The following is a 7,697-nucleotide window of genomic DNA, read 5'->3' as shown; positions in this document are numbered from 1 at the left end:
TATTAAAGTGGTTGGCATTCCATAAATCACAAACATGCCGTCGATGGAAACATGATGGCATGATATAATTCACGGATAGAATGACATAATTCAAAATATGATGACTATGTAAACAGGATGAGATGATATAACAATATTATGTCTTTAGAAAATGGGTTGGCATGCCATAATTCAGATACATGCTGTCTATGTAAACATCATGGCATGATATAATTCAAATATATGATTTATATACTAAGGAAGTGAGCAAAGGGCAATCACATATATGATGTGTCTACTAAGGAGATGGCATTCAATATCGTGCATATGATGTAAAAACTGAGCATTGCAATACAACATATGCATGATATGAGTAATATAACCCTGCCAAGTTTGAGCATACACCTCAGGGGGATAATAGGATTGGTCATCTGCCTCTAAATCCTCCTCTGAAGAGCTATCTGTAACCAGCAAGATATCTGCTTCAGCAGGTAGCACTATCTGCTCTGAAGACCTTGTTTTCACTCCAAATTTTTCCATCACCAATTCAAATGGCTGATGCATAGGAAGAGCAGTTGAATATACAAACATTGTCAACAAAAGCAATGAGAAATACAAAAAAGGACGACATGATATAATTCACATATATGATACTTGGCTAAACATCACGACATTGCATAATTCACATATATAATGCCTTGCAACAAGATAGCATTGCATAATTCACATATATAATGTTTTGCAACAAGATGGCATTGCATAATTCACATATATGGTAATTAGACATTAAACATGTGGCATTCACACAAAGCATGTCTAAACTAAGCAAATGACATATCAATGCAAGATACCATACGCACGATATGAGCAACATAACCCTGCCAAGTTAGAGCATGCACCTCGGGGGGGGGGGGAATAGGACTGGTCATCTGTCTCTGAATCCTTCTCTGAGGAGCTATCTGTAACCAGCAAGACATGCGCTTCATCGGATAGCATTGTCTGCTTTGAAGACCATGTTTCCACTCCAGATTTTTCCATGACCGTGTCGAATGGCTGATGCACAGGAATAGTAATTGAATGTACTAAAATTGTTGACAAATTTAACATGTAATAAAAAATGATGTCATGATATAATTCACGTATAAGATGACTGGCTAACTAGGGTGGCATTGAAAAATTCACATATATGATGCCTGGCTAAATAAGATGGCATTGTATGATTCACATCTTTACCTAATATTAAAGGACGGAGGCTTTCATTGTTCTTCATATGTCATCTATTTATATCCGTTGATTTTATGATAAACAATAAAGATTGACCGCTGATTTAAAAATCATATTTACAAACGTGTATAAAAAAGAAAAGGCTGCGGGAAGAAGTCCCAGACCGATACCACGACTTTACCTTCCCGTATTTGCTTCAATCGATATCATCTCCTGCTCCCTAGACATTAAAAAGTTCTCCCTAGATGCGTTGCTGCACCCATCTTCTCTCCCATCGATGCACCATCGTCCCATGTATCCATGATCCGCCGTCCGAATTCGGCTGCCGCGCCCATCTCGCTCGCCATGGCCGATGATCGCGTCCCTCCTCAAACGGCGGCGATGATGGAGAGGGCCACCCAGCTCCTGACCGACGGACTCGCTGGGTTCCCGCTCCTTGGGGCCAGCCCCTCCCCCCGTGTCAGATCGTGCATCGGCTTGGAGGGCCCTCGTTGCTGCCGCCGGCGTGGGAGTCCTGCGTGGCCGTTCAGGCTTGGGGACAGAGCGGCAGGGCCCGTGGTGCGTTCTTGTCGAGGGCTTGCTCGGGCTGGCCGGGATCTGAGTCGCCGTCGATGGTTTTCTCGCAGCTTGGGTGCCTGCTTTGGATTTGGTACTATCCCCATCTCTCTCTCCCTCCCTCCCCCTCGGTGTGGACGCGCGCACCTATACCAAATCAGGCGAGCGCTCGTTGCCGGATCACTGAACCATCGTCCTGGTGGCCACCGCGTCAGTTCCACACCACTACAGCGACACCAACTACCGCCACTCCATTGGCTTAGATTTGGCTGTGGCGTGGGCTAGGAACCGTATGGTATTGTCTGATGCGTGTTCTGCACTGGGTGGTTTGGTCAGCTGACGCTAGGTATAGGCAGTTTCTGAGCCTGGTTGCTGGATGTGGGCACGCATGCATGTATATAATGGGTATCATGGTCATGTTGCTTGGACGGGGACGATGATGAAGATTGTGGCTGAAAGCTGTGGTGGTGCCTACTAAGAGCAACAGAAGTAAATGGTCCAGAACTGATAAACATATATGTTGGAGAATCGGAGAAGAATATCAGGGACATCTTTCAGAAGGTATAGCCATCTGCACAAGCCATATAATTGCCATGAAATATCCACATATACTCAGGTTTTTAGTTTTCACTATCAATTTCAGGCTTGATCAGCATTCCCATGAGTAATTTTCTTCGATGAGCTTGATTCCCTTGCTCCTGCATGAGGGTCGTCTGCAGCCGCTGGAGATGTATGGATATAGTGGTTTCTCATGTATAATTAACCTCATAAATGAGGTGGTGACTGTATCTCAGTTTTCCCTCTTATTTTCAATGTTTAAATGTTAGAGTAAACTAATTCAGTTTCCCCTTTTCTCTCTTTACTAGGACAAGTGCCTGACGGAGATGCATATGTTTGGCATTCTATCAGTAACATACACTTGTGCTAGCTTGCAGTACTACATTTTGTGGTGCGTATGTATGGCTATGCTTTTGATTTTTTTCCCTATGCATTGTCTTGATAAAGTATAGAGCCTGATGAGCAACGATGCCGTAATAGAAGAATTTATATCCAGACTGAACCCCACAATGCGAATTTTCAATAAGATATACCATCTCGATGCTCATGGTTTCTTCAGCATATATAGTCTCTACTATGTATTCTCTGGGCAACCAAGTTAATTGTGCAAGAGCCATTAAATATATATTATACTTGCATATAAATAATTCCTTTTTAATTGTTGCTTGGTGATTGTGTCTCTCGTAGCCAATTTCTAGAAGAATTGAACGTATGGTAACATTACAAGAATAATCCAAGTTCCTTTTACTATTCTCGCTACAGCAGACTATCCTGGATTTTTGAAATTATAGAATTACTAAGTTCATGTTGACTAGGGACCAATTCCGGATGCTTGCAAATTGTTAGAATTTCACCGCTCTTCATTTTGTCTAGCATTTGGTGTGTCCTCTAACTTTTATATAGCTTTCTGGCTATAAACTACATGCACTTTGTAGTAAATTATTTCTTTAGATTAATCTATCAATGTTGTATATACATTCTTGGCATAAATTGATGCCCAGTCTTGTGGCTGACTTTCGGTAGAAAGAATGGTCCTAAATCTGAAATTCGTTGATGGACCTAGAGCAATCCGTTGTGATACAATATTGCGTGAAGTTATTTTTTGTTCAAATTATGATTTTTGACAGCAGTGTATAAATTATAAATAGCTAATATGAGCTATTCATGATTGGGTAGGTTTCTATCAGTCATTATTTGTCTCCTCTACCATAAAAATATTTCTCTTCTCAGTTATGTTGAGGTGAATGCAGCTGCTGGTCATCCTTTATCAATATAGGCGGATGAAGCAGATTATGAAGAAAATGAACCTGAAGATGGTTTCTCAGTATGAGAGTCTGATTAGCATTCTCTCCAAGAATGGAGGAAAATTGTTTGTATGTCATTAACCCTTTCCTGTGAAGATTTTCAGAATCATAGAAGATAATATTCAGGTACGTGTACGTCTGCTCGAACGCAATCACATTCCAAAATAGCGACTTGCTAGAGTCGTTGAGCTCCAGCTATGGGATCTCCAACACGCCATAGGCGAAGTTCAAGTCTAGGAAGCTCATCACCATCTCTCTTAAATTTGACTGACCTGTGTTCCAGCTATTTTTTGAGGTACAGGCGGACAGGCTTCATGTTCAGGAATTTGACACACATGATGGAGACTTAATGGAGAGAGTCCATGACTAATTACTTTTTCTTAGCGAACACTGTGGTTAATTACTGACACTTTTTACTGGCTACTGCATTCTATTAGTCATACATAGAGCCATACTGAGAAATTTCTATTTCAAGGAAGAAGTAGGCACAAGTAGACTGCGAAACACAAAAGAACGGGAGATGTCATGCTCAGCAGCGACAACACCATTGCTCTTCATGTTTTCAGTTTGATCTGTAATTCTGTATTAATTCAGAATGATTATTCAAAGATTGGTGGTTGTTAGGTACCTGAAGTTAATGTGAGAGGAAGGAGGACGAGTGGTCTTTTCATTTCCTTTCACAAATTAGTCACAAGTTAAATGCTGAGTGTGTGCATTTGCTAATTTTGCTGATGTTAATTTTGCCTTTACTGCATAGAGAAATGTTTTCAAAGTGAATTCTATCCTTTCACAAATTAGTCACAAGTTAAATCTAAGGATTGTTCTATCCTATCTCAGAGAAATATGTTCAACGTGAATTCTTCTCGGGGTTGAGACTTATTTATTAACTTATATAAGCCCTTCGGTTGATCGGTTCAATGGCTGCAACCAAGAAGCTTTATGAAATTTGCCGAGTATCATTATCTAAAAGAAGGTTATCATCTCTTGAAGCTTTAAAAATGTTCGTGTTGTGTAAGGTAAGAAGAACATGGAGAATTGACAGTAATCAAACTAATTGCCTTACTATTGATTACCACCTATTATATTATGGTTATGGGATGTGTTTCCGTGCTACTTGGAGAAAAACACAAACTGTTGGTACCAAGTGCCTTACTACTAATTAGATTATATTTCGTTATTGAATGTGTTCCTACGCTGTCCTGAATAAATGGAAACTTCAGACACAATGGCATGGGTATGTGATCCACATCATTCTCATTTGAATGTCCCCTTCAGGATATAAACTTGAAAAATACCTTTTTTCCATAGTGACACACATGCAATGACGGTGCCATCGGCCGACCCGCTTGCCTCGACTCGCATAGCTAGGCCTCTGCAAGGACACTTGCCTCACACCACCACGCATTCATGTTCTCCCATAGGCTGAATCGGCGAGTAGTAGCAGGCCATGGGTTGCATTGGGGTTGATCGATTCCGGACCTTCTCGAGATTGCAATTCCCTATGGTCGTGTGGACAGTCGGGCTTCATTGCGGGCTAATATGGATCCCTGGTACGGAAAAAGGGTGTCAACCATGACATGGTTGTATCCCCGTTGCAACGCACGGCCCATTTTCCTAGTATACGATAAAGAAACTAAACTGATGACATTGGCACAAAGCATGTCTAAACTAAGCAGATGGCATCTTTGATGTATACAGTAAGCAATGCAAGGCACCATATGCATGATATTACCAACATCAGCATGCCAAGTTAGAACGAGGACCTCACGGGGTAAATAGGAGTGGTCTTCTGCTTCTGAATCCCCCTCAGAACAGTTATCTTCCTCTTGATTACGATCCGAAATGGGTGGAGGGGGGCTGCCTTTGCGCGCACCATGGAGCGACGTCTGCATGAAATTTTTATTGCCACGGAAGGCTCGTCTCTTTTGCTCTACATGTTCAGTTTCATTGTGTACAATAACTGGCATGGATAGAAATAAAACATAATGAGTTTATGTAAGGAGTGCATGCATAAATCTAGAGTGATGGTAGCAAACTGTGGATAGACCCAAAATCAATGATAGCAGGCAGATAATAGATTTAGTTAAAAAATACAGATAATGGCTCCTTTAATGTTTGTTTGCACTCAACATGGAACTCATAGTAGACACCCGAGATTAACCAGATAGTAGACAGATACTACTGATTGCTGCCCCAATATGTACCCCATAACCATTTAAAAACTCAAGTTTCAGCATAAGTTTGGACATGACTCGAAGTCTAATAGGTGAACACGATGATAAAGTATCATGTCATCATATTAAGCGATGCATAACATAAGCAGACACGGAAGAGTGTGACCTCTCTTGCGGACCCATGTAGTCCTCAAGGTCTCTGCTCTGTTGATGATGGTAATGTAGTTGTCGTGGCTGCCGACGACGGGGAAGAAGATCTGAGGCGGCGAAAGACAGTCTGGAGAGTGGATCCCTGCTGTGGTGAACCCTTCCATCGTTGGAGCAGCTGAGCTGGGGTGGAACACATCACCGCAGGAGCAGGAAAAACCACACAAGGTTTTCTTTGACACATATCTGTAACAGAAGTAATTGTGTAAGAGCTTGTTTGAATTTGAGGATTCTAACAATGCAGGGATAGGAAATAGACAGGAATAAGATAAGAATGCGCGTGCAAAGTAGAGAATTTAAAAGCAAGGGATTTCTGCCAATCTAGGTGTTTGGCTCACAAGAATTGGAAAAACACATGATGCAAAGAAGCATGATGAGATTAAGTCAAACCACAAGAAAATGTACGGTTATAATGCTATTATGGTACTATATCTTAGTCTTGTGCTTCATGAATAGGAATTTGAAAAGGAGGACAAGTGAAAATTAAAATTCCTACGATTTTTCTTTCAAGGAGACACTAAAGGAACAAATCCTACAGTTTTTCTTTGCTCCATTCCTTTGCACCAAATTCATGAAAAGTAGTATCATAGGAAACTTTCCAATTCCTATGTTTTTCATTCACTTTTCCTTTCAAGCACTGGCGATTCTAGCAGGCAGGCTTGAGCAAGGAAAAGCCTACACTAAAGAAATGTTTTTGTGCTACTTCTATTACTTTGGACCCAGGCCACTGCCCTACTAGCTCAGCTCCTAGGGCCATCGACAAATGCACAGCTCAAACGCGCAGAGATAAATAATGATGTCGTTCAAGAGAGTCCATCACGGATAGCTAAGTTGCCTGGTACCTCACTGCTTTTCATATAGTAGGATAAAATAATCGTATTTCCCATTACTCCGTGTGCTCAGTGGACAATATATATAACATGTAGAGTAAAAAAGAGATGCAACAAGTGTACAATCTCTTTGGCGAAGCCATGTCGATCTCAGCGTGATTGTGTTGGCCGGTGAGGATGCTCCGGCTGACATGGCTGTCGGAGGAGGGGAAGATCTTAGGCGTCTGGAGATGGAGCCCGAGGTACTGCTCCACTGTGATGGAGGGTTTCTTCATTGAAGCAGCTCCGGTGAGTTGTACAACGCCGAGGCTGAAGCAGGACAAGAGAGACAACGTTAACCTGAGTGGAATTCTAATAGCATCTCCAATAGATGATGTAAAATACATAACCACAAAGTGCTAGATGTAAAATACATCAGCTGCTCATCTCTGAACTTAACTGTCGAAACTGAATTTAACTGTCGAAATTGAACTTAACTGTCAAAACTGAATTTTGCTGTCGAAACTAAATTTTATTGTTGAAACTGAACGCACTAGAGGTGAGGCTACACGTCAGTCGACTGACTTTTTCATCTCTAGTCAGTCAATTTTGCAGCCGTTGGATACGAAATCAAGGGTCTGCAGTTTATCTTCAACCTCCACCCCCTTGAGCCGCCAGCAACCACCGGCCAAACAGCCGCCCCCCGCCCCCCGCGGCCGGCGGTGCACCTCCCCGCCCGCCTCGAAAACAATCCCCACCGCCGGTCCGCCGCCGCCCTGCCATCCCTCTAGGCCCCCCTCCCCGTGCCGAGCTTTTTCTCCGATGATCCCCACACCACCGCCCCACCACCGTCGACGACCACCGCCCCCACCCTGAACCCTAAGATA

The 7,697-nt window shown here is 42.4% G+C and overlaps 1 long non-coding RNA gene across 2 annotated transcripts; it reads left to right on the top strand.

Moving 5' to 3' along the window:
• The first annotated feature begins 1,380 nt into the window (after positions 1-1,380).
• Positions 1,381-4,346, top strand: LOC119301091. Of its 2 annotated transcripts, XR_005146884.1 has the most exons (4): positions 1,381-2,319; positions 2,402-2,534; positions 2,625-2,707; positions 3,567-4,346. It is a non-coding gene; the product is annotated as an uncharacterized LOC119301091 (long non-coding RNA). The 2 variants fall into 2 exon arrangements; XR_005146883.1 differs by having other exon boundaries at positions 2,625-4,346.
• The last annotated feature ends 3,351 nt before the right edge of the window (positions 4,347-7,697 follow it).

The sequence above is a fragment of the Triticum dicoccoides genome, chromosome 5A, assembly GCF_002162155.2.
Source record: "Triticum dicoccoides isolate Atlit2015 ecotype Zavitan chromosome 5A, WEW_v2.0, whole genome shotgun sequence".
NCBI lineage: Eukaryota > Viridiplantae > Streptophyta > Magnoliopsida > Poales > Poaceae > Triticum > Triticum dicoccoides.
The sequence above is the reverse complement of the archived record's forward strand: the minus strand, read 5'-3'. Positions and strand labels throughout refer to the sequence as shown.